This window comes from Schistocerca cancellata, chromosome 1, assembly GCF_023864275.1.
Source record: "Schistocerca cancellata isolate TAMUIC-IGC-003103 chromosome 1, iqSchCanc2.1, whole genome shotgun sequence".
In the NCBI taxonomy this organism is placed as follows: Eukaryota; Metazoa; Arthropoda; class Insecta; order Orthoptera; family Acrididae; genus Schistocerca; species Schistocerca cancellata.
This window is the reverse complement of record NC_064626.1, coordinates 1,069,884,462-1,069,898,745: the sequence shown is the minus strand read 5'-3', so window position 1 is coordinate 1,069,898,745 and position 14,284 is coordinate 1,069,884,462. Positions and strand designations below refer to the sequence as shown.

Sequence of the window (14,284 nt, the reverse complement as noted above, 5' to 3'; positions counted from 1 at the left end):
TAGGAAATAGGGTGTGCATTTTTCGCAGGAACCATTCCGACAAATTTACCTTAATCTATTTAAGTAGACCACGGGGAATCTACGCGTCATTGGCTGGTCAGAGATTTGAACCGCGTTCCTCTCGAATGCGAGTTCAGTGCCTCAGCCAGTGTGAAAACTAGCTCCCCAACAGCGTGAAGGTCATACTCTGCCCCGAGCGCACTCTGACTGTTACAAGTTTCCGTTTAACAATTAACATTGAGGGATTTTAATTGGCATACTGGGTAAATGTTTAAAGATGTCTTCTGATTCATTGTCAGGACACTATTAAGTTCCTCAGTTTTCGTTTACAGCGTAAATCTTCTGTCTGAATGTCTTGGTGTTACTATGGCCACATTATGGTTTTCTCTGGGCCAGAAACACGAGCAGACATTACCTTACGATCACTTTCGTGTCATATAGAAACGGGAACACACAACTGCTTGACATGGAGTTGTTCATTTCAAAAATACTTTGAACTCAATAAGAACGAAGTATTTCTACGGTTTTGGTACCAAAAATATTACTTGATTATTGCTTACAAAGAACCTCATATTCGCTTGTAACAGGTAAGAGCAGTTGACATATTGTGGAAGGATCTGGAGTTTACTCGTGTTTCGCGTGCCACACGTTACGGACGGCTCTCACGAAAACCCGTGAAAATTGAATCAGCTGTGGGTGCTCGGTGAAAAATTGTAAATTAACTAAACGAACACTGTTTTGCCTTGTTTCACAAATTTTAATATGGTTACTGCACAACCTAGGTTTCAAATGATAAGGCCATGGACTTATAACTCGAAACCTAGGTTGTGCAGCAACCATAATGAAATCTGTGGAAACCCGCGGGCTTATAACCCGAAACCGAGGTTGCGCAGCAACTACAATAAAATTTATGAAACAAGGCAAAAAACAGTGTTCGTTTAATTAGCTCGTTTTTTGTATACGCGTCTGTAGATGCCATCTGCTGCGACATGTTTTAAATACATCTATTTACGTGTTTACACCAGTGGTCTATGTATCAAATTCGACTGGCTTAGTGTACTTTTAGCTTATTTAGCATTTTGCTTGTATTTTGATATTTTAGATAGTTCCTGTTTCTCCTGTTTTCATACTGAAGTTCCTCCTGCTTTTACAGATGCTTCTATTCAAAAAACGGAAATAGATGAACGAATCTGAAATACTTTCAGAGGTTTTTGAAGTTGATTAGTCAGATGTTCCTAGTGAGAATGAAGATCCGGATGACTTCGTGAATCAATGTTTTAATGCTTCTGTGGACAATTCTAGTGACACTGGCATCATTAGACCTGTAAAGAATCGTAAGGTGAAGTGTTTTCAAGTGAATCCGACAATCACGACGAGGGTGCTTCTGTTCTTGTGAATAATTCGTTTTGTCATAATGTTAATGGGAACTGCAATAGAAGTAACTACGTTAATTTGTTATCAGCTCAAAAAAATTATTTTATAGTAATAACTTTCGGCCGTGTAATACGATAACCGTTGACATCAAAATTCCATTGAACCAACGTCACTGTATAACTCTCCAGTAGAAAACGTCGAACAACTGAATAACAATAGGTATCTATGGGGATATCATTTTCCAGAAAAAAATTAATGCTTTCAACGCATTTGGAAACATCTGGACGAAGTTTATGACTATACAGTTGCTTAAAATATCTTTTGGTTATGATGGAATGCTAATTCTTAATATGAACGTGATAAAGAGGACTCTGACGTCGGCATCACTGTTCTTCAAGAATTATCCTCCCATTATTCAAGACGACAAATCGAGCCTTCGTGCTATGAACGATCACCCCTTACTCCGAGGTTTCAAACATGTTTCACAGTTGACCAGCACTGAAGACCCTGTTGACATGACGTGCTGTCTTCCCTTCGTATCCAAATCGGAACCACTAGTATTCATGAGGAACTCAAATGTCGAACTCCTGTTAGGTCCTAGGAACATCGTGCACTCTGCGCCAAGTTCTGACATAACTAACTACTTTGCGCTCTCTCTTATGATGCTGTTCTTTTCGTCTTTGAAGATTGAGATACTTATGTTGCTCTCTCCTGGATACGTTTCTGTTCAAAACGGCACATGTTTCTTAGTCGCGTCAAATATTACACAAACTAAGAGCTCTTAAACTTTGTCTCTGCATCAAATGTGAGCCTAACACTATACGTTAAGGTGTTCCACAACATTCTTCGTCAGCTACCGTGCGCCCAACAATACAATTTGTCGAGACGCCAAGCGCTGCTGAACAAGAAAAGCAATAAAATAAGAAAGCGAAATACGTCCCAGTTTCAGGCTCAGATGTGCTGTTCGAAGAAACAGAAAGAGTGTTGTGATCGTCACTGGGTTCCCATTCAAGCTTCTAAATTGCCAGATGGTCGGAGCAGGCAACACTCAAGGCTGAGGTGTCGAGCTGGCAGCGGCTAGCCGTTATTAGTGGCGTGTCATGAGGATGAACAATGCCCGAAACATCTGCTACAGCTCTCTAGCTTTTACACCTACGTGAACTGTTCCGTGTTAAAGGATTCACGTAGCATTCTTTGTGAAACGTGTGAGATACTTTGCCAGAACCCGGTTGACGGTGGGTGACAAAATTAAGGACCGATCATTTTCCGTACACATTCAACGACAGAGATGTTGCAGTGTTAACGCTCTGGACTCGTGTTTGGAAGGACGGCAGTTCAAACCACCGATCGACTACCAAGATTTTCGTGCTTTCCTTAAAAGTTTAAGCGAATGGTGGGAAGGTTTCTTTGAAAGGGCACGGTCAGTTTCCTTCTATATTTTCGCCAACCTGAACTTTTGCTCCCTCTCTAATGACATCAGCACCTACAGAATATTAAACCGGAATTTTTCTTCCTTCTTTCACAGGTAGGCCATTTACAGTAATAACATGGTGAAGATGGGCTTGTTTCTATGATGGCGCTTAACAGCGCTTTTGCCTTCTTCACCGTCCTGTTCATTAACTACGTAATTTTTTTTCCGCACCGTATGATCATGCAAGTTCTGCTAACCACATATGTTCGATCCAATAAAAAATGTATGCTGTAACACTTCCCTTCGTTAGTTCTCGGTTATGTGAGGCCGCATAGGTTGAGTGTTTCCTCATACCAGGACTAAATTCCGATATTCTACTTTCTGTGAGGTCATGTCGTTCCTGCTGTCCCCACACCACCCTTGGGTAAAATGGGGGAGGGGGAGGGGGGTACGTCGGGTGACTGGCGGTATGGAGGGATTATGGTGGGGGTGTTAGAGGAGTGGTGGGGGAAGGTTTTGTGTGTCTGGGTGGGGTTGTGTTTGCATGTGCGTTGTGATACGTGCGTGTGTGTGAGAGAGAGAGATTTAAATTCGCCCTCTTTCCCCAGAATACGCAATCATCTGTTCTCTTTCCTTAACGATTCAAATAGTAGCGCTTTAGGTACACCTCGTCTGCATCTAAACCTACGTGAGTACTCTTTAATTCACACTTAAGTGTTTGGCAGAGGCTGCGTAGAACCACTTTCGGACTACTTCTCGAGCGTTCTGCTCTTGAATAGCGCATGGGAAAATAGAACACCTAAATCTTTCCGTGCAGTCTCTTGCATATCTTGCGCCATTGCTTTTTGTAGGACGACAAATCTTATGAAGGTATCTAGCTTAAGCGCAATGTCAAAACTGCCTCTCTGCTGCCTTTACTTTTCTTAAAGCTGCGTGACCGTCGTCTAACAGATTCTAGGTGTAATACAAATGGTGAAATATCGTGACTGTCTCAGACTCGGCGAAAGTCGCCATACATTCCACGAAAATCTGCTCAGGAAACTACAAGAACCTTCCTTCAGAGCACAAACACGGAATATTCTTTTCGTCCCTACATACTGATAACATATAAATAGCGCAGCTAAATGAGGCAAATAGCAGGCGTTTATTCTTTTCACGCTCCGTATGTGAATGGAAGGGGAATTAGCCTTGTAATATGGCACAATGTAAAGTACCCAGTACCAGACACTTCATAGTAATTCGCAGGCTACAGATTTAGATGTAGGGTTAATATTTAGGTGGCCAAATAGATTTATGAGAGACATCAGTCAGCACTTGTAGTATGTGTTTTAGTGGTGCCCTGCAGCAGAAAAAATCTGAAATGATTTGAAGAATATCCGTTACAGTTGCTAAAACGTTCTTTGTTCTAGTCGACGACCGGGTTGGGATTTTATAGTGAAGCCATTTTATAGTTGATCTGAAACCGACGTTATAAATACATGATATAATGGTTTTAAATACTTTACATGACAAGAAAACCTAAGTTTACACATGTCCAGTATAAGTACAGAAAAAGAAAAATACAGCTTAACACATTTCATGTATCCAAATGTGCAGCTTTTAGCGTTTAGTCACGCTCATTTTTCCTGCGATAATATTGGACGCATCAGTTTTAAGACTACCCGACTTTTAGTTTCATAATCATTTGACTTTGTTTCACCTCAGCACAACGTATGCTATATTTCTCATGTCCTACAATATAAAGTATTCACATTCCATTATATCATGCTTGTATAATGTCAGATTCAGATCCACTAGAAAATGGCTTAGATATAAGAGGTCAAACCGGTCGTCGATCAAAATAAAGAACTTTTTAGGTACTGGCGAGGTTACTCTTCAATTCAGTACCCATTTGCGGAGCAGCAGCGTCCTCCGAACACGGAGAAATTAATCATTTTAAATGAGAAATTTTTTTTTAAATGTTACTCATTGATGTTGTGAAAGTAAATATGACAGAATAAAATGTATGACTGACATTCTTCCACTGGGCTCGTCGGTTTCTTTTCCGACAATATACGTACTCATGCCGCAGCATAGAATTTTTGTTAGCCATGCATTTACTCCGTTGTATCTACGTTGCGAATAGCACTTACATGTACTGTAGCCATTTACAGACTGTCTGAGTTCTAAGTTGCTAACAGAAATAAAATTTAAAATTATTTGCATACTTCATCAAATTAGTGATTGCTAGCTGCTTACAAAAACAGCACCGTTTAACCTCAACTTTTTACCTACTGACAAAATAGCGTCAGTCCGTCACAAAAACTTGTAGTAGTGGAGAGTCAAATTCGCACTGACTTTCTTCGCGAGAAGAGTGTGACAGTCTCGGTTTTAAAGAAGAGCAGCTCTTTGTACGAGGCATGTTTTTTAAGTAAGTACCGTTTTGAAATTACAAAAAGACGTGCTAAGATATCTCAATAATTTTATTTTTACATGAAAGCCTGTACCTTAATCTACTTTTCTACGTAATTTCCATCAATATTGAGGCACTTGTCATAACGTTGTACCAGTTTTTTAATACCCTCCTCATAGAAGTCTGCCGCCTGACTTGTTAACCACTGTATCACCACTGTTTTGACTTCGTCAGATTCTTGAAGACGCTGACCACCCAGTTGTTTCTTCAAGTGCAGGAACAGGTGGTAGTCACTGGGCGCAAGATCGGGGCTGTACGGAGGATGATCTAGAGTTTCCCATCGAAAAGATGTAATGAGATCTTTGGTCTGATTCGCCACATGCGGACGGGCATTGTCTTGCAGCAAATCGATGCCCTTGCTCAACTTCTGTGGACTGTTACTTTGATTCTGGTGTGACGCTGGCCACCCATGTTTCATCGCCCCTAACAATTTGGCTTAAGAAATCATCACCGTCGTTGTGTTACGGCTCAAGGAAAGTCAATGCACTGTCTAAACTTTGGTTTTGTGCACATCTGTAAACATTTTCGGTACCCAACGTACGCACAATTTTCGGTAATTCAAGTGCTCGGTCACAATGCCATGCAAAACACTACGAGAAATATTAGGAAAGTCATCCCGCACGGAGGAAATCGTAAAGTGTCTGTTTTCTCTCACCTTATTGTCCACTTCCTGCACCAAACTTTCATTAACGACAGAAGGACACCCACTCCGTTGTTCATCATGCACATTTGTACGGCCACCGACTTTCTTAACATTCCATTCATAATGTTTTCTCCGTAAACTGCACAGATCTCACGCTGAATATCTATCGCTTTTAGGCCTTTAGCACTAAGAAATCTTATAACAGCCCATACTTCACAGTCGGCGGGACTCACGATTATCGGAGGCATCTTAAACACTCAGTACACAAGGTAAACAAGGAAGAATAAGACTGTAATGGCGTCAGTGCGTAGATTAAGGTACAGGCTTTCATGTAAAAATAAAATTATTGAGATATCTTAGCATGTCTTTTTTTATTTCAAAACGGTACTTACTTAAAAAGCACGCCTCGTATTATTGCGAAATAGGGCTGAGTCTGTCATGGACACGATACGCGAGTTAGTATGATAATCATTAACACGAAGGCATTTTCGTTGCGGCGGGATCTTTTCACGACATTTCAGTCACCAAATTTCTCCTTCGAATGCCAATATATTTTGTTGACTCCCATATACCATGCAGAAATAACCATCGTAATAAAATAAGAGAAATCATATCTGGTAGGGGTAGATTTAGGTGTTCATTTTTCCCACATACTATTCGAGAATGGAACGATCGAGAAATAGTCTTACAGTCGTTCTGTGAACACCCAACACCAAAGACTTAATTGTGAATTGCAGAATAGTCACGTAGATGTAGAAGTGGATCATTCAAATCTGGGTTCATCTCTTATACCTACGCAAACTAATTCCTACAGAGGCAGGAATGGCTGAAGCTGTTTTCTCTAATACGGAGACTGAATGATTTTCGCTACTTCCTTCGACTTCAGAGAACAGAGTAGTTAGGAAGAAGAACGTGGCGTTATCACCGGCACACACACACACACACACACACACACACACACACACACACACACACACACACTTACAACAGAAAGGGTAAAACAGTTTATAGTCCGTTGCGCACAAATGTTGTGCGATTTGAAGCACCTTGGAAGTGGTGTGTTGCTGAGGTATACAACGCTTACTTGGTTCTTGGAGGGACTGTTATTCTAGTTTGTAATACGACCCATTGGTAAATCTCACGTAAGTGCGTTCGGGCACAGTGCCTCTTTGACGAAGGCATACTGCCGTGTTCTGATTTCGGAGGTTTAAAAATGACTTGAGGCTCTTGTATCCGAAGGGTCTAACTTGACGTCAGTAGCGAGGTCATTAGGAACTATGCTTGGAGAAGAGCGCGACTGTTATCATTATAGTTCAAAGCATCAGTGCTGGCTGCGGCCATCTGGTCAGGCCCGTGTGAGCTTTATCTGCCGAGAATAGATCCCGGATGTTCTGGTCAGGAGAAATACCCACAACAAGCGGCTCACATCCGCTTGCCTGTGGCGCCTGGACTAGATGTGACGAAACATACCACCGCTGTACAGCTAAGAATTACATAAACAGCAACTTTCGTGTTCCCACACACATCGAGGCGCAGTCACGGAGTACAGATAACGTCATACATACACTCTCCCAGCCCTTGAGTACATATGTGTAGAATGAAAATCACATATGCTATAGTTCAAGTCACGAACGGTGAGGTCAAGTTTAGGCTTGTTCTGCGCACCTACGTCACGCATTCTCCGACAGCCAATGAGCGTTCAGTAGCGTTCTGAGTGCTCCGCTCTGAATGCCTTAAGTAATGCGAGTATTAAACGTGACCAAGCGAGTTGTTAGTGATTTTGTATTTCATTTGTTCTATTTGTTGTCACTGATGTGGTGGTAAGTGATAAATTATGCGTAAGCAACCAAGAAACATAATTTTCGGGATATACGCTTCTTTCAAGCGGAACGCAAGCGCATGCGTGTACCACAACTGTCGCTTGAAATCGTCAACAATGCAATTCCCGTCCGTGCCTCGACATGGCGCGAACCGCCATCGTTCGTGGATCGGACTACAGCTCGAGATATGTATGTTCGAAATTTAACAAGACATACGAAAATAAATTCCTTGTCAATCCACTCACTTTCAGGACCAGTACGCACTTACACAGTAGATGTCAATAATTGAGAGGGAAGCATTCGTGGCATATCACGAACGCTACGGTTTCCGTGCCGAAACCTCTTTGATATCAATTTTCTTTGTCCTACCTCTTTTAATTTTAGGGACGATACGAAACTGCAGTGCGTTTGTTATTAATAAGTATGGTGCAATGATCCTTCGGACATGCATGAATGTCCGAAGGAACAGGCACTGCAGCGACGAAAGTCGTCAAGAAATACATGACATGTATTCGCAGTTGCAAATATGAACGACCATCGGCTGTAGATCGGCTCGACGACAGTGCAAATTTGTGCCGGATCGGTGCTTTAAGCGAGCGGTTGCGTTAACCGCTTCGGCTATCCGTGCACGAATCACGATCAGACCCAAACCTCCATACGTCGTCGTCCCTGTGCCACAAACTGCACTCGTACTATACGTGTATTACCGTCCAGAAATGACATATTTATTGGAAGAGTCGAGGTCCTGGTATTGGCGAACAAATACGCAATAGCAGTCCATGTGTTATTAAGAAGTCTGATGCAATGTTTCTTCGGTCTGCTATTTCGTAGTCATTCGCCAATACCAGTCCTTCGACTCTCAATAAATATGTCCTTCCTAGACGAGAATATACGTAACGTCCGACCTATTGGTTATGAACTGTAGATTAAAACTGAAGAAACTGCAAAAAGGTAGGCCGGCCGGTGTGGCCGTGCGGTTAAAGGCGCTTCAGTCTGGAACCGCGTGACCGCTACGGTCGCAGGTTCGAATCCTGCCTCGGGCATGGATGTGTGTGATGTCCTTAGGTTAGTTAGGTTTAATTAGTTCTAAGTTCTAGGCGACTGATGACCTCAGAAGTTAAGTCGCATAGTGCTCAGAGCCATTTTTTTGCAAAAAGGCGGGAATTTAAGGAGATGGGACCTGGATAAACTGATTAAACCAGAGGCTGTACAGAGTTTCAGGGAGAGCATAAGGGAACAATTGACAGGAATGGGGGAAAGAAATACACTAGAAGAAGAATGGGTAGCTTTGAGAGATGAAGTAGTGAAGGCAGCAGAGGATCAAGTGGGTAAAAAGACGAGGGCTAGCAGAAATCCTTGGGTAACAGAAGAAATATTGAATTTAATTGATGAAAGGAGAAAATATAAAAATACAGTAAATGAAGCAGGCAAAAAGGAATGCAAACGTCTCAAAAATGAAATCGACAGGAAGTGCAAAATGGCTAAGCAGGGATGGCTAGAGGACAAATGTAAGGATGTAGAGGCTTATCTCACTAGGGATAAGATAGATACTGCCTACAGGAAAATTAAAGAGACCTTTGGAGAAAAGAGAACCACTTGTATGAATATCAAGAGCTCAGATGGAAACCCAGCTCTAAGCAAAGAAGGGAAAGCAGAAAGGTGTAAGGAGTATATAGAGGGTCTATACAAGGGCGACGAACTTGAATACAGTATTATGGAAATGGAAGAGGATGTACATGAAGATGAAATGGGAGACACGATACTGCGTGAAGAGTTTGACAGAGCACTGAAAGACCTGAGTCGAAACAAGGCCCCGGGAGTAGACAACATTGCAATAGAACTACTGACGGCCTTGGGAGAGCCAGTCCTGACAAAACCCTACCATCTGGTGAGCAAGATGTATGAGACAGGTGAAATACCCTCAGACTTCAAGAAGAGTATAATAATTCCAATCCCAAAGAAAGCAGGTGTTGACAGATGTGAAAATTACCGAACTATCAGTTTAATAAGTCACAGCTGCAAAATACTAACGCGAATTCTTTACAGACGAATGGAAAAATTGGTAGAAGCCGACCTCAGGGTAGATCAGTTTGGATTCCGTTGAAATATTGGAACACGTGAGGCAATACTGACCCTACAACTTATCTTAGAAGCTAGCTTAAGGAAAGGCAAACCTAAGTTTCTAGCATTTGTAGACTTAGAGAAAGCGATTGACATTGTTGACTGGAATACTCTCTTTCAAATGCTGAAGGTGGCAGGGGAGCTAAAGGCTATTTACAATTTGTACAGAAACCAGATGGCAGTTATAAGAGTCGAGGGGCATGAAAGGGAAGCAGTGGTTGGGAAGGGAGTGAGACAGGGTTGTAGCCTCTCCCCGATGTTATTCAATCTGTATATTGAGCAAGTAGTAAAGGAAACAAAAGAAAAATTCGGAGTAGGAGTTAAAATCCATGAAGAAGAAATAAAAACATTGACGGTCGCCGATGACATTGTAATTCTGTCAGAGTCAGCAAAGCACCTGGAAGAGCAGTTGAACGGAATGGACAATGTCTTGAAAGGAGTATATAAGATGAACATCAACAAAAGCAAAACGAGGACAATGGAATGTAGTCCAATTAAATCGGGTGATGCTGCCGGAATTAGATTAGGAAATGAAACACTTAAAGTAGTAAATGAGTTTTGCTATTTGGGGAAGCAAAATAACTGATGATGGTCGAAGTAGAGAGAATATAAAATGTAGACTGGCAATGGCAAGGAAAGCGTTTCTGAAGAAGAGAAATTTGTTAACATTGAGTATAGATTTAAATGTCAGGAAGTCATTTCTGAAAGTACTTGTATGGAGTGTAGCCATGTATGGAAGTGAAACGTGGACGATAAATAGTTTAGACAAGAAGAGAATAGCTTTCGAATTGTGGTGCTACAGAAGAATGCTGAAGATTAAATGGGTAGATCATATAACTAATTATGAGGTATTGAATAGGATTGGGGAGAAGAGAAGTTTGTGGCACAACTTGACTAGAAGAAGGGATCGGTTGGTAGGACATGTTCTGAGGCATTAAGGGATCACCAATTTAGTATTGGAGGGCAGCGTGGAGGGTAAAAATCGGAGACCAAGATATGAATACACTAAGCAGATTCAGAAGGATGTAGGTTGCAGTAGGTACTGGGAGATGAAGAAGCTTGCACAGGATAGAGTAGCATGGAGAGCTGCATCAAACCAGTCTCAGGACTAAAGACAACAACAACAACACGAGTGCATACGGAGGTTTGGGTCTTACCGTGATTCGTGCACAGGTAGCCGAAGCTGTTAAGGTGACAACTCGCGTAATGCGGGAAATCAGGATTCTAATACCAGTCCGGCACAAATTTTCACTGTCGTCTTTCCAATATACCGCCGATGGTCGTTCGTATTTGCAATTTCTAACAATTTTTTTTATTATTTGAGGGAATTAACAAGATGTGGCTGCTTAATCTAATCTAAACTAGCGAAATAGTGAACTAGGAAAAATCAGAAACACGGTGTTCTGTGGAATATCACATTTACTGATGAGACAGAACATTATGGCCACATGTGTTTTTGTCCGCCTTTGAACGAAGTGCAGTAGCGATTCTACGTGGCACGGTGTCGAGAAGTCCTTGGCAGGTTTCACGAGTTACGTGACATCGCGTGTCACGCGATTCCCGTAAATTCCGAGCCGATGGTTTGTGGGCGCGGAGCTGGTGCCCTTCACCGACTCAGATATGTTTCAACAGGTTCAGAGCAGGCGAATTTGGTGGCCAAGTCATCAATGTGAGTTCACTATAACACTCCTAAAATGCGGTAGTACGATTCTGGCCTTGTGACACGGACAGCTACCCTTCTGGAAGATAGTCATCGGGGAAGATCAAACATTAAGGGATTCAAATGATCCGCGCTAATTTTCACGTAGTTCGCCACTCGTCATCGCCTTCGATTACTATCACACGTTGTCCGCTGCGGCGCCGTACGTTCAACAATGCATACTGAATGGTGCTCCCCGCAGCATTTGTACCTACACCAGCATTGCGCTCTGTCTCCAGTTCTGTCACAGATGGGCGCTTATCCTGTTTTGTAGAGCGAGCTTTTTTCCAACCTCTACGTTCAGTGACGAGGCTTGGACGTCCAACACATTGTTGCCTACTCGTGGTTCCACCGTCCTTCAAACAGTTTCCACGACAATAGCAAATGAACAGCTCTTCAACTTCGCCGTTTCCGATATGCTCGTCTCGAGACGCCTAAGCCATAGTATTCTGTCAAAGTCGCTTCTGTCAGCGGATTTCCCCATAAGCTGCTCGTATCGTCGCTAGAACGATTTCACTTTGGTTTTGGAGAACTAAATGAGAACAGCAGGGAGTAACTGTGGGAAAGTGAGCCTTGTATCTGTCTACCCTCCTTAGAGTAATCTACATCTCCAGTTAGATGATTACTCTGCAATTCACAATTAAGTGCCTGGCAGAGTCTTCATCGGACCAGCTTCAAGCTATTTCTCTAACGTTCCACTCTCGACCGGCGCGCGGGAAAAACGAGCACTTAAGTCTTTCTATGTGAGTTCTGATTTCTCTTATTTCATTATGATGGTCATGTCTTCCTACGTAGGTGGGCGTCAACAAAATATTCTCGCAATCGGAGGAGAAAACTGGTGATTGAAATTTCACGAGAAGGTACTGCTACAACTACAAACGCCTTTGTTTCAATGATTGCCACCCACCCCAACGCACTTATCATGTCCGTGGCACTCTTTCCCTATTTCGTGATAACACAAAACTAGCTGCCCTTCTTTGAATTTTTTTGATGTCCTCTGCCATTCCCATCTGATGTGGATCCCACACCACACAGCAAAACTCCAGAAGACGGCGGCCATGTGTGATGTAAGTAGACTCTTTAGTAGGCCTGTCGCACTTTCTAAGTGTTTTGCCAATAACTCGCAGCTTTGGTTTGCTTTCCCCTCAGCAGTATCTATGCGATCGTTCGAATTTACGTTATTCGTAACTGTAGTCCCTAAGTATTCAGCTGAATTTACAGCTTTTACCTTGTCTAAATTGTTTTCCAGTTCGTTTTGATCATCTGACGACTTTATAAGACGCTAAATGACAGCATCTGCAAACAATGTAACAGGGCTGTTCAGATTGTCTACGACGTCGTTTACGTAGATCAGGAACAGCAGAAGGTCTATAACACTTCCTTGGGGAACACCAGATATTTTATTTTTCCATCCGTTGGCTAAAGAAATCTGCTCGAAGATGAAATCTAAGATTAAAGGCGTTAATGAAAACGTAAGAACGGACACATGAATCGATAATATGTTCTGAATCCAAGAGATAACCAAGTCTTCCGCTGATCTCGAGGAACGGGAGCAGACAACAAAGCCCAAAAAGACTATGACTACGAAGTCTCAAATGGTGAGAATGAATGAAAGTCAAACTTAGTATTAGGGGACATAACAGTGCAGAAAGTACACTACTGGCCATTAAAATTGCTACACCACGAAGATGACGTGCTATAGACGCGAAATTTAACCGACAGGAAGAAGATGCTGTCATATGCAAAGGATTAGCTTTCCAGAGCATTCACACAAGGCTGGCGCCGGTGGCGACACCTACAACGTGCTGACATGAGGAAAGTTTCCAACCGATTTCTTATACACAAACAGCAGTTAACCGGCGTTGCCTGGTGAAGCGTTGTTGTGATGCCTCGTGTAAGGGGGAGAAATGCGTACCATCACGTTTCCGACTTTGATAAAGGTCGGAATGTAGCCTATCGCGATTGCGGTTTATCGTATCGCGTTGGTCGAGATCCAATGACTGTTAGCAGAATATGGAATCGGTGGGTTCAGGAGAGTAGACGTTTGCAAGTCAAAAACCATCTGAACGAACAGTTCGACCATGTTTGCAGCAGCATGGACTATCAACTCGGAGACCATGGCTGCGGTTACCCTTAACGCTGCATCACAGGCAGGAGCGCCTGCGATGGCGTACTCAACGACGAACCTGGGTGCACGAATGGCAAAACGTCATTTTTTCGGATGAATCCAGGTTCTAAAAATGGCTCTGAGCACTATGGGACTTAACAGCTGAAGTCATCAGTCCCCTAGAACTAAGAACTACTTAAACCTAACTAACCTAAGGACATCACACACATCCATGCCCGAGGTAGGATTCGAACCTGCAACCGTAGCGGTCGCGCGGTTCCAGACTGAAGCGCCTAGAACCGCTCGGCCATATCGGCCGGCTCTCCAGGTTCTGTTTACAGCATCATGATGGTCGCATACGTGTTTGGTGACATCGGGGTGAACGCACATTGGAAGCCTATATTCGTCATCGCCATACTGGCGTATCACCCGGCGTGATGGTATGGGGTGCCATTGGTTACACGTCTCGGTCACCTCTTGTTCGCATTGACGGAACTTTGAACAGTAGACGTCACATTTCCGATGTTTTACGACCCGTGGCTCTACCCTTCATTCGATCCCTGCGAAACCCTACATTTCAGCAGGACAATGTACGACCGCATGTTACAGGTCCTGTACGGGCCTTTCTGGATACAGAAAATGTTCGACTGCTGCCCC

The 14,284-nt window shown here is 42.8% G+C and overlaps 1 protein-coding gene across 1 annotated transcript in view; it reads right to left on the bottom strand.

The window, feature by feature from the left end:
- Positions 1 to 14,284, bottom strand: part of LOC126090801 (muscle-specific protein 20-like) — a 164,760-nt gene that overhangs the window by 112,840 nt on the left and 37,636 nt on the right. The gene's annotated exons all lie outside the window — the stretch shown is intronic.